Source organism: Equus asinus, unplaced genomic scaffold (assembly GCF_041296235.1).
Source record: "Equus asinus isolate D_3611 breed Donkey unplaced genomic scaffold, EquAss-T2T_v2 contig_645, whole genome shotgun sequence".
Taxonomy (NCBI): Eukaryota; Metazoa; Chordata; class Mammalia; order Perissodactyla; family Equidae; genus Equus; species Equus asinus.
In genome coordinates this window covers 283892-297743 of record NW_027225344.1, presented here as the reverse complement: position 1 = coordinate 297743, position 13852 = coordinate 283892, and the positions used below count along the sequence as shown (strand labels likewise).

General features: G+C 37.5%; 1 pseudogene; it reads left to right on the top strand.

Annotated features, from left to right (window-relative positions):
• LOC139044161 (centromere-associated protein E-like) overlaps nt 1–13852 on the top strand; it is an 80049-nt pseudogene that overhangs the window by 51201 nt on the left and 14996 nt on the right.

The window sequence follows — 13852 nt, the reverse complement described above, 5'->3', positions numbered from 1 at the left end:
TATTACATAGATGTAAACATATGTCAAGAATAATTGAGCTATACACTTAAGATTAGTGCACTTATGTGTATATGTACATGAGTGCATCTATATACATGTGTATATATGCACAAGTATATATATGTATCTATATGTACACTTGTGTGTATATGTACATATGTACACACTTGTGTGTATATATATATACACTTACGTATATAATCTCAAAAGAAAATAACTTCTGTGTGGAATTATGCAGAATATTAATGAGTGACATTAGAAGCCTATTGTCTTAATCAATTTAGAAACTATTCTTTATACTTGTCTTAAAAACCATCTGTATCCTGACATGTTATTTTATGATTATCTTGATAAGATCCAAGAACTTAAGGCAAATGAACATCAGCTTTTTAAGTTAAAAGAAGATGTCAGTGAGACACAGAAAAAAATGTCCGAGATAGAGCGATTGAAGAAACAATTCAAGGCCCAAAGTTTAACTCTGGATAAAATAGAAACGGAAAACTTAAACTTGGCTCAGAAACTTCATGAAAATCTTGAAGAAATGAAATCTGTAATGAAAGAAAGAGATAATCTAAGAAAAGTGGAAGAGGCACTCAAACTGGAGAGAGACCAACTGAAGGCAAACCTACAAGAAACCATAGCTAGAGTGAGTTATACTCTTTCTTCCTGTCCAGCACACATATTTTTAATACAAGAAGCTTCCTTCTCTTTTAAATAAATGATACTGTTGGTGAAAAAGTAAATGTTAGAGCCTTTTAGGGAGACAGTTTGACAATATCTTATTAAAAATTTATCAGCATATACGTTTGTTACAGCAATTCCATTCCTAGGAATTTATCCAACCAATACATTCACACATTTGGGCAGAAATACAACAGCATTCACTGCAGCATTGTTTGTGGTAAACAAAAGCTAAAAGCAATCCAAGTGTCCGCCATAAGGCACTGGCTAAGTGGGGTTTGTCTGTATAAGGGAACACTAAGCATAAGAATGGGACACTTTTTCTGTGACGTTGATCTAGAAGGGTGTCCAAGGGGTCTGAAAGGAGAAGAGCAAGCAGCCAGTTCAACAAGGAGCAGGACTAGGATGGGCGAGGTGAGGGACAGGGTCTGTACTCTCTATCCTTCCATACTGTTCTGATTTGGGGGTGGTGTGTTGGTGGTTTTTAACTGTGAGAATGCATTTTTTTACTTTAACTAGTTCATCATTAAGAAAAGATAATGTGCCTTTATATTATCATATTTCTCAATTTCTTCTAATAATAAAGGATCTGGAAACACAACAAGAACTGAAAATTGCTCGTATGCATTTGAAAGAACACCAGGAAACTATTGATAAATTCAGAGAGAGAGTTTCAGAAAAGACAACCCAGATTTCAAATATTCAAAAGGATTTAAATAAGGCAAAAGATGAATTACAGGAAAAGGTATTGTTGTTTTATTCTTTTGGGAGTAGTTGTGTCCAAAATTATTTGTAGACTCAGCAAGGAGATAGAAATAGATATATAGACATAGATATGTGCTTGTATGTAACAAATAGACTATTTTCCGTCCTTGAAGGAGTTCTGTTTGCATTCTAACTTGTTTTATAATTATCTCAAGATCCGAGAACTTCAGAAAAAAGAGCTTCAACTTCTTAAAGTGAAAGAAGATGTCAGTAAAACTCATTAAAAAATGAATGAAACGGAAGGATTGAAGAAGCAGTTTGAGGCCCAAAATTTATCTATGCAAAATGTGGAAATGGATAACTTACACTTGACTAAGAAACTTTATGAAAGCCTTGAAGAAATAAGAATTGTAGCTGAGGAGAGAGATGAGCTAAGGAGCATAAAAGTCTCTCAAAAATGGAAAGAGACCAATTCAGAGAAACCTTAAGAAAAATGATAGCTAGAGCGAGTTCAGAATCTACCCCTATCTAGTAACTATTTATAAGAAACAAGCTTTTTTGAAAAGGGTAGCAATGTTTTTACTTTTTTTTTCCGGGAAATTTCTACAAACGGAGGATAATGGGAAAACTATTACTATAACTTTTCACACAAACAGGCAAGTACAGTTTTAAAAGAAGCTAAAATCTATTTCAGAAAATACCATTTTAATTCTTTATTTTTAAGAAAAAATTTGTTAAATAAGCAGACTATTTTCTTTAATGAAATTTTAAAAGAGTTTTTAAACCAAGAAATAGCATTATTCTCAATGGAGAAATAGTTGAAGGATTCGATTTACAAAAGATTAAATAGCCCATCTCTCTATCTCTACCTGATAGGGTTAGACGTGGGCTCTTGTTAGTGACATTAGAAGGGAAGAAGGCAAGATGAATACAAAAAAAGAAATTGAACTGAATCCTCTAAAAAGTAATGTAAACTTCAGATCAATAAGAAAGTTTATGAAATCTATAAAAATCTTTTTCATTCTCATATTTCAATAGTGAAGAAAGAATAAAGTGGAAAACAGTATCATTTGCAATCTCAATAGAAACATCAGACACTTGGGAATCATATTTATGTGGACCCTAACTAAATTTATAAAGAGATTTAATTCATTCAACAAATATTCATTGAACAATTAGTCTTCTGGGTACTGCAGTAAATAAGATAAACAAATGGGAGAAAATGTTTTGTTTTGTACTTGTAGTCAGAAATACAAAATGTAGGCAGGGTATGAATTTTCTGGTCCAAGGTGCTGGGAAGAATATATGAATGGAGCTTGGAGCACCATGGACAGTACAGACAGTCGTGCTAGCATGTTTAGTTGGCAATAATTATTCTACTGCAGAGATCTGGAAGAGTAGGAACCAGAGATAAATCTAAAACCTAATTTGCAGCTATGAACGTTACAGGAACAGATTCTGTCTCCAAAAAATATGTGGTTCTCCCACTTTTTTCCCCAATGAGTTGAGGTTACTCACTAAAAGACTTCATGATACTATTATTCATTTTCTGACCATTTTTTACATTTTTTTGTGTTACAAGTATAATATTTGATTCCATTATTGAAATAATGTACAATGTGTAATTGAAAAAGTAAATGATTAGACATTATATATGAATGGAGTTATAGCTGAAGCCTTGTTTATTTCTTTCCATCCAAGCAGGACCAACAGAACATCAAAGAGGTATTAAAATATGAAAAAATGTTGCTATGTGATGGAAAACAGCACCTTACAGAAAGCCTGAGAGAAAAGTGCTTTAGGATAAAAGTAAGTGCCCCTGTTCAAATTACAAATAAATATTGGGGCCCTTCCAAAGGCCTGAGGAGTCACAGGCACCTCTATGGAATGAATAGATAATGCTCAGTATTCTTCTAAACTTCATAATCTAGTACAGATATGTGTGTGCATACATGCATACATACACAAACAAAACAGTGGGGTTTGGGGCCGGCCCTGGGGCCAAGTGGTTAAGTTTCTGCTCCCGCTTCGGCAGCCCAGGGTTTCCCCAGTTCAGATCCTGGGCACAGACATGGCACCGCTTGTCAGGCCACGCTGAGGCAGCATCCCACATAGCAAAACCAGAGGCACTCACAACTAGAATATACAATTATGTACTGGGGAGGCTTTGGGGAGAAGAAGAAAAAAGATTGGCAACAGATGTTAGCTCAGGTGCCAATCTTTGAAAAAAAACAGTAGGGTTTATGATTTTGAGGCTTCACTGGAAAGGTGGTATTTCAGCAGATACCTGAAAGGAGTCAATGGTTGAGACATACAGGTATCTGGTGGAGAGCAGAACAGGCAGGGAGAACAGCAAGGACAGAGCTCCTGAAGCAGAAGCTGCCTAGTGGGCTCCAGCAACATCAACAAGGGGGAAAGCTAATGAGAAACGAGGTCAGAGTTAACAGGAGGAAGCAGGCTGTGGGGCTTTTAAAAGACTTTGGGTTTTACTCTGAACGAGATGTGGATCCACTGGAGAGTTTTGACCACAAGAGAGACATGGTCTGACTTACATTTTAAAGGGATAGCTCTGATTGTTGTGTTGAAAATTAAGTGATAGCAGGAAGACTATTTGAAAGACTAATTTCAGTAATCATGCGAAGATGGTGATGGCTTGGCCCAGAGAGGTAGTAGTGGAAGCAGTGAGAAGTGTGTGGATTCTGAACATGTAGTGAGGGTAAAGCCAACAGGATTTACTGTCACCCCTATTAGAACACAAGATCCCTAAAGACTTCTGTGTGTTGTTTATGGCTGCATCACTTAGCACAGTCCTGACAGAAGTCAGCCTTCAATATGTATTTATTAAAAGTACAAATGAATGACTAGACAGTGCTGCTCCAACCATAAGGTGATTCCTCCTAAGACCAAAGGCAAGAATCCCCTCTCCAACATCCCAGATTAATGAACATCTATCTAGGTTTTCCTTAAATTATTAAAAGGAGAGCTCATTATTGTCAGAAGCCCCTTACTCTATTGTTTAGCACCCTGAACTAAATATGTTAATACCCGATTGAATGTAAAGTGTTCTTCCACCTGTGCCCTGACCAGCTTGTCACCTGTCTGGTCTCTAGAAAGTTGAGCTGCTGGGCCTAGGCCTAATGGGTGTCTGCCATACACAAGGCACTAGACTGGGTGCTTTACCTCATGAGACAGAGTTTATTGTTCCATTTATAAACAAAGAAATTGAGGCCCAGGAGGAAGTTTAGTCATTGCCCAAGGTCACACAGCTGGTAAATTGGTAAAATTAGGATTTGAAACCAAGTCTAAGTTTAAAACTTGGGTATAGAAGCATTTCTACAAATGTAATTTTATTTCCTTTAATTTATAGTGTCTGTATGTATTTTATAGGTTATATTTAGATATTATCTAACATTTTACTTAATTCCCTAGAAAACTTTGTGGAAATTATTGTACTCTTCATTTTGTAGTTGGGAGAATGGCTCAAGGATTTCCCCAGTCAGGAAGTGACAGGGCTAGAACCTGAACTCTAACTCTGATAAAAGGTGAGAAATCTCAGATTCTAGGCAGATAATAGAACGTAGGTCATGTGATTTGTTGTCACTCGTTTTGATGCTGGCTCAGTGAGCTGAGGAGTCGAAAGAAACATTTCTTGGACTCTCAAGGTCTGGCAGTAGTGCTCTTTTATTCAGGAAGTAGCATGGAGTAGCATGGGGACAGGACCTATGGGCAGTGAAGAGCTGCAAACATGGGTTGAGGGTAGGGCTAAATTTATAAGGCATAAGTATGTGAGTTGCTTCTTTACAAGACAAAGGAAAAATTAGGTAAAAAAAGTATCAGTGCAGGTGGAGTCTGGTTATCAGGTGGTCTTATAACTTTGGGTAAGAATCAGATTGAATGAGGTCAGGATGTCCCATGCTTCTGTGAGGATGATATAGATTGGTATGTAGGCCAGGAAGCCTTGGGCTTTTCTCCCTGAGGCATCCTTGATCCTCATCAGTTTTATCTGCTCACTCACACCACCTATTGTCAACAGAAGCTAGCATTCAGCCTTGAGCTACAATACATACTAGATTGAATTCATGCAAATTTCTCTTCCAACTTTGTAAATGTTCATTCAAATCATGGATGTTTAGAAGACTAAAAGAAAATGTATCAAAATGATAACAATGGTTGTTTCTGGTTTTCTTTGTTATAGCTGTTTTATAGAGGATTAGAATTGGCCACCCCAAGATATATCTCTTTGGCATGAAGATTATTTTGGGCTGGTTACTTTCAAAAACTGCAGACATGAGAGAAACTCTGAAAAGTAGAAGTTACCCTTTGTAAGAGACATTTCCATTTGTAAGGGAAATCTCCATCTGTAAAGATGTCTCCCTCTCTGTACCAGGAAGAAGGGGGATGACCTTACCTCTAGAAACTCTTATCAATGCGGAAGGCAAGGACTTAAATCTGCATAATAACCTTACTCTTGTTTACTGTACTTGTCTGGTAACCTCCCATACTGACTCCCCCTACCCACAACATCCTCCTTTGTCTTTAGCTGAAGATGATATTTAAGGTGAGAGCTTCCGCCATTTTGGTGAGTTGCTCAGTTTTCCTGGGTCTCTCCCATGTATACATGTTATAAAGCTTTGTTTAATTTTCTCCTGTTATTCTGTCTCATGTGAATTTAATTTGCTGTCCAGCCAGAAGGACCTAGAGCGTGTAGAGGAAATATCTTCCTCCCCTACAGTTTAAACTTCTTAAATTTCCACAATGATTATAATTATTTCTATAATCCAAAATCGACAATAACATTTTCTTTTTGTTTTTTATACACAAATGTCTCAATTTATTTCTGCCCTATAGAAAGTGTTAAAGCATAAATTTTGTTACAATTCCAGAGCTAGGACTACTTATTGTTAAAGTAGAATGAATTATTAAATTGAATGAATTCTCACTGCCTTTAGGAGCTTCTGAAGAGATACACAGAGATGGATAGTCATTATGAGTGCTTAAATGGACTCTGTCTTGACTTGGAGAGGGAAATTGAAACCCAAAGAGAGCTTTCAATTAGAGTAAAAGCAAACCTCTCACTTCCACATCCACAAACCAGACAGATTCAGAAACTTCTCACTGCCAACCAGAGATGTTCCATGGAGTTCCACAGAGTCATGAAGAAACTCAAGGTACCACCTGTTTTAGTAATATCTTTGTAAATATTGCCATTAATTTCAGTTACAAACCAGTATATTTAAGTCCTGCTTTGGGAGTTGGTGTATTTGCTAATTAGTACATTTGCTACTGAATTAAAGATGGCATGGGTCTGAGAATAGCATGTGCAGGATCCTCAGTGCATCTAGGACCTGCTCATTCAACAAAACCTGAGCTCTGCCTTTGGCCTTAACAATGTGTCAGGGTGCTGGGGAGACAGAGATGAGCAAGCGCTAAATCTCTCCTAGTCCAGTGGGTGAGGCAGACATTTGAACAGGTGAGAAGTGCAGTAGTGGACAATGTCCTGGAGAACAAGTTGGACAAGACTGGACTGGAAGCTGGGCTCAAGCAGTAAAGCTTAGAGTTCATTTTAGAGATGAGGAGGGGTCACTGGACAGTTATTTTAAGTGGTGGCAGTAATGTGATCGGGTTGCCATTGTAGAGACTTCACTACAGACAAAGAAGAAATGAGTCTGCAGGGGATGATAAGCCTGGTGGCAGAGAGAAGAGACAAGAGGCAGTTACAATTGTCCTGATGAGATGTGATGGGTGACAGTACTATGGGGGAAGGATTCATAGGGATGGAAAGGATGAAAGAAGTTAAAGAAATATTTGGCAGTTTACAATAGTAGGTCCATGTGCTTGACAGTGGAGGGAGGGGAGGGAAGTTCAGACTGAGCCCCAGGATTTGGGCTTAGCCGGGTTTGTGGATAGTGGTGCCATTAACTGATAGAAAGAAAAAACGAAAGGGAGAAGGCAGGTGAGGCAGGAGGAGAGATCTGGTGTTTAATTTGAGATGTTTTGAGATAGAAATACCTATAATGGAACATCCAGGAAGAGAAACCAAGTAGGCTTTTAGTTGTGAATCTGAGGTTTGTCAGGAGAAAAATCAGGACCACAGATAAAGATGTGGGATCCATCAGCATTTGGTGATAGATAGTACAACAGGTGTGAATGAGGCCACCCAGAAGTATAATAGAGTGAAGATAAAAGAGAACTCTGGAAAAGATCAGTTCTCAAGAGGCAGTAGCAGAAAAGAGAGCAACACATGAGTTTGAGGTTGGAAAAGTCAGAGAGATAAGAGAGAACTGAGCAAAAGTGCCATTGGTCAAGTCAGTGGTGGAGAGTGTGTCAAAGATGAAGTGGTCAAGAGTGTCAGATGCTTCAGACAGCCAGAACATGAATGAAGAGATCCCCTCAATTGTTGACAATAGAGCTTACTGGTGACCTTTGTCAGAGCAGTTTTAGTTGAGTGGTTAGGAAAGAGGCCAGATTGTAAATTGTTAAGGAATGGTGGAAGTTGAGGAAGTAGGAAGCGGTATCTTCCCTACCTAGGTAGATTGCCCCTCAGGCTCTAATAGTCTTCAAAAGCCTAACAATCAGATATCCAGAACTTATTCATGAGGTCCATAGAACCAGGGCATTCAAATTCTTGTCCCCTTTAAGCCACACTTGACAGGTAAGTCCTGAGGCAGGGCACACTCACGTTGGCCACCCAGCTGACATAGGCAGGAGAGGATGTTGAAATGAATCTCACTGGGAAAACTGCGTGATATAATTAACCAAAAGGAGGCAATAGAAAAAGGTGGGTTTATAGGGAAAGGCATCATGTTACATTGTAAACATATTGAATCTGAGGTAACTGTAGGACATCCCTGAGGTAGCTCCAGAAGGAAGTCAGAAATAAGAAACTAGAGGTCTGGAAGTCACTCTCTGAAGACGCTGAGAGTAGAAACTTGGGAATAGAGAGAGGTTCTTCCCTTCTTCCTCACTCCTCAGAGGATAGAGACAAACAAGACAAGCCGCCCCACCTCTTAGTCTTGAGAGTTTAGAACTTCCTCTAAACGTGATAAAAGTTTCATTTCCCAATTTGTTTCATGTTTTCCTGCAAGTATGTGTTAAGCCATGTTACAAAGATAAAGGAAGAACAACATGAATCCATCAGTAAACTTGAAATGGTTTTTATTGATGAAGTGGAAAAGCAAAATGAACTGCTAAGTAAAATGCAGCATCTTCAACAAGATGATGATGTACCATCCAGAGAATTAGGGGACCTCCAGTTGAGCCAGAAAATGGATCTACATATTGAGGTATGATTTATTTAAAATGGATTTAATTAGATTTTAAGTCTTTTTATCAAATAGAAAGGTACCTCTTCATGTGCTTAGAGTCATTTTCATTTATGAAATTAAAAACAGCTTGCAGAGGGGCCAGCCTGGTGGCGTAGCAAGTGGGTTCCTGTGCTCTGCTTTGGCAGCATGGGGTTCGCTGATTCAGATCCTAGGTGTGGACCTGGCACTGCTCATCAGGCCATGCTGTGGCAGTGTCCCACAGAGAAGAACCAGAAGGACCTAGAACTAGGATATACAACTATGTACTACTGGGGCTTTGGGGAGAAAAAAAATAGGTTGCAGAATGACAGCTGGCCAGATGTAAAGAGTGCCAAGTCATAGACTAGCCTCCTTTCAGAACTACACAGATATAGAAAAGTAGACTTAATATCAGCAAGTAGGATTTCTTGGAAGGCCAGAATAAGTTTCCAAATGCCTTCTAAAACTTCCTAGATCTGTGACTGGGAGTCACAGACATTTGTATTGTAGCAACCCCACATGGAGTGTCCTGCTCTCACCCAGCAGTGTGAGGCCCCTGCAGTTCCCAGTATGCATGCAAGGCCTGCTGTATGCACAGAAAAGCTGCATCCAGAAGCACTTCAGACACTGTCACAGATTCATTGTTTCGAACAGGTTTTAAAAATGCCAAAAGGCAGAATTTGTAGATGTGCCTCTGTTACATAGCCTATACTGCCAAAATTTTATTATTTAAATTAGAATTATATTTCTAATATAATGAGGATAAATTAGAATTATGTTTACTTCAAAATATTAGAAGTGAAAGTTCAGTAAGGTTATTTTCCCCTTTTTATGATATTTGTCTGATATTTAGATAAAAACTTTCCTAAGATTCAGGAGATTCAATGCTTATTTTTCACACAGGAAATTCTCAAAGATTTTTCGGAATGTGACTTCCACAGCGTAAAGATGGAATTTCAACAAGTACTGAGTAATAGGAAAGAAATGACCCAGTTTTTGGAAGAGTGGTTGAATACTCATTTTGATATAGAAAAGCTTAAAAATGGCATCCAGAAAGAAAATGATAGGATTTGTGAAGTGAATATCTTTTATAATAAAAAGATAATTGTAAGTAGTACTTTTTTTGTGCTCATTCTTTTTTTTTGTTTGCTTTAATTTTTCTGCCTCATTCTTAAAAAGACTTAGAGCAACTTAATTTTAAGTATATTTTCTTTCATTTATTTGTATATGCTTCTTTATTTTTTTATTTGAAAAAGAGTGACTGTAAATGTGTTCTTCCTCTAACACATTTTGCTTCCTTAAGGTAATTAAATATATCAACTTGTAAAGAAGATAATAAAATGTTGCAGTATAACAATCCATTTCCACTGGTGAAACCTCAAATCTTGCCATTTTCCTCTGTCCTTTCTCGCTTCCATAAGACCTGAGCCTTTTCCCCCAAGTATCCTCAAACAAGGTGAGATGCTAGCCTGTTTCAGGGCTGTGGGCAGCACCTGTGGTCAAGCCAAAGACAGCTCTAGTCCACTAATTAGTGAGGCCTTGTGCTTCTCACCTCGGTGCTGTTGCTATCATACGTGCTGATCCTTCAACTGTGAGGTTCAAACATGTGGTTTGTATCATTGTTCCCAAGGTGACCAGCCCTTGTGGACAGATTCATATGAACCAATATTGCTTGAGATCAGTTTTATTAATTTGTTTTACTTTCCACTGATGAGAAGATTCATTCGGCTTTCTGAAGTAATCTCTACCTCATACACCTGGTAAAATTGTCATTAATCAGAAAGTTGCTTGTTATATAGGCAGTTGGAGCAAAGGGAGCTAGATTAATATTATAGCTCCTAAGACTGGTTTTATATTTCATTTGTTTGGGTAGTTCTTTCCTGACACTTTAATTTCATCTGGAAACTATACTTAAATCACATTGAAATGTAGATAACATTTTTAAAAAAAGGTTTTCCTGTGGATAGTGAATCCCATTTGTCGAATACCCCAAGCTAGCAAAACAGTAAATGAGCTTTTAAAATAAAAAAAAATGGTCCACAATCAATGAAGAAAAGCATAAAACCAGTGTTTGGGATAAGATAATTTCCATATAATTCAGTGTTTTTCTCATAATATTGAGGGCTCACTTGTGGTTAGAAAGTAGAGATTTCTGCTCTGTGGATCAGCATGGATATGTGGCTTCTTCCACCATCTGAGCATAGCAATTGATAACTTGGTGTGGTGTGGGGTCAGTAGTCCAGAACCAAGGAGAGTCCAGGGTGCCAGCAAGAACAACTAATTTAGGATCCGCATCTCACAGAACTACCATAAAGCCACAAAGAAAGATACAGGTAAGGCCAAGAAGGCATTCATGATGAGAGCAAAAAGTACATCCCATAGGAATAGGAAGTAAAAAGATGATAGAAGCAATTTCAGAGTGAGTCAGCCTTTGATGTAATGAGGGTATGGATTGGCTGTTACTCCCTGCACGGAAATAGAAGATTTTCAGATTACGAAAAGTCAGTAAATTTTTTTCCTTATAAACACTGAGGTTTGAAATGAAAGAGGAAAATAGATTGTTATTAAGTTTACTGGGTATGCTCTGCTATTAGATGTCAGTTAATGTTTATATATGACATTATATATGTCATAACATACATAATGATTTTAACCTGACCAGTTCTTCAGATTCCTCTTCATATGTCAGTGCTGATCTAATAGAATGAGATTATCATCTTGCAGATCAATATGAATCCTCTCTAGTCCTTTTTCTTCTTTTATTCTCATAATCAATATCCAGCGTCTTCTGAAATGTCAGGAACTGGTGCAAGCCACAAAGAATGTTCACATTCTTTTAAAGTACTATTCTAGAATGTTCTGAATAATGAATTTCAACATATGCCTTGTCCTAGAACTCTAGTATTTTCCATAGTGGTTTTTTTAATACGTAATTCATTTTAGAAGCTATAGTGTTGTCTTTACTACTCAATAGGCTATAATGAATGAATCAACAGAGTTTGAGGAAAGAAATGTGACCATCACCAAAGAATGGGAACATGACCTGAAATCAGTGAAAGAGAAAAATGAAAAACTGTTGAAAAACTATCAAACTTTGAAGATCTCTCGAACATCTGGTGCCCTTGTTAATCCTACTACACAAGGCGATAAGAATCTTCATGTCACATCAAGAGCTACACAACTAACCACAGAGGTATGAGATTTCTTATAAGATGTTTTTCAATTTGCAGCTTCATTGTAGAGTTAAAGATGTATCATATGTAACATTTCAGAGCAAAATCACAGTATTGAAGGTATTAGGGAACATGCATGATGGACTTGTTTTTTAAATATAGTTCTATTGGGGCGCTCACTCAACTAATTATAAAGCTACATGTTACATAAGATCTTACCTTTGAATTATAAAATAGAAGTAACTCATGCCTTAATTTGATTAATAGGTATGTATACCACTTAAGGTGTTATTACCATACATTATAAGTTTTCTAAATCATGTGACTTTCTATTAAATTATAATCTATGTCTATAGTACCAAACTAGTTTAGAGAGAAAGAGCAATTTAGCTTTTCTCTAATTATCATCAGTGTCTTTAATATTGGTTAATGTGATCAAAACAAAAATGGAAGAGGCTAAAAGTATAATAAATTTCTTATACAGATTAACCTGTGCCCAAGAATCAGTACATTATTTGAATAATCCAATAACTGTATTAACTGCCCTTACTTGGGAATCTGTACAGCAAACATGCTGTTTTATTTTGTTAGCACACACGTCTTAGTGGGGAACCCGAGTGAATTACAACTTAGCATTTTTACCAAAATAAATATTTATAATAAAACATCAACTGCCAGTTTAATAATTATTACTAGTGGAAACTAGAAGATCACTAATATAGAGTTTATTGATTTGCTGATCACTACAGACCTCAGTCAGCTGTAGAGGTAAAAATAGTGGAAATATGAAACCCATCTTCCAAAGCAATAAGATAAACAAGCACAAGGAAATCCCATTTTCAATGACCCCAGGAAATACCCCATCAGATAATAAATCGTATGTTATTAGTTTGATAATTAGGCCAAATCAGAGTAGCACAGAGCAGGTCAGTGATGTGGAGGTAGAGCAGTGGGGCAGGCAGAGAGTTGGGCAGTCCACCCAAACAAGTAGGAGAATTCAGTGCATGACAGTAGGAGCAGTCAACTCGGGGGAAAGATAGTCTGCTTAATGTTTGAATCAGAACAACCAACTAGCCATCTTAGAAGAATAAGTCTGGACTCCTACCTCATTCATTAAACAAAAGTAAATTCCAGGTGGACCAAAAAGAAACATTTTCCAGGAAAACCTGCATGTGTGTATATGTGAACAGTCTTATATTATGAACAAATTAAGATATTTTTGTATTTATAAAAAACTGGAAATAACCTAAATGTTCATTAGTAGGTGACAGGTTAACTAGTTTATAGTACCTCCATGAAATAGGATATATTTACCCATGAAAACAAAAATGCGAGAGATCTATGTGTTGATAATGAAAAGATCTGGAAAATATATTATCAAGTGAAAATAAAATTTTTAATTTTTTAAAAAGCAGGAGGCTAGCCCCATGGCATAGTGGTTAAGTTTGCATGCTCTACTTTGGCGGCCCAGTTCATGGTTCAGATCCCAGGCACGGACCTACACCACTCATTGGCAGCCATGATGTGGCAGCAATCCACATATAAAATGGAGGAAGATTGACATAGATATTAGCTCAGGGCTCATCTTCCTCAGCAATAAAAACCCACAAAAAACCAGAAGTATATATTTATTGTTGTTATGTGCTGTAGAGTCAGCTCTGATTCCTGGCAACTCTATGAATGAGTGATGTCCAATATCCTGTCCTCAAGAGCCCTACTCAGCTCCTGTAGACTCACGCCTATGGCTTCCTTTCTGGAATTACTCCATCTCGTATTTCGTCTTCCTCTTTTCCTGCTGCCTTTTACTTTTCATCATGTCCCCAAGGTAGGATAGTCTCAGTTTTACAGTTTTTGCCTCCAGAGATAGGTCAGGCTTAATTTGCTCTTGGACCCACTTGTTCATTTTTCTGGCAGTCCAGGGTATCTGTAGAGCTCTCCTCCAACACCATATCTCAAATGAGTCCATTTTTTCCTGTCAGCCTTCTTCACTGTCCAGCTTTCGCACCCACA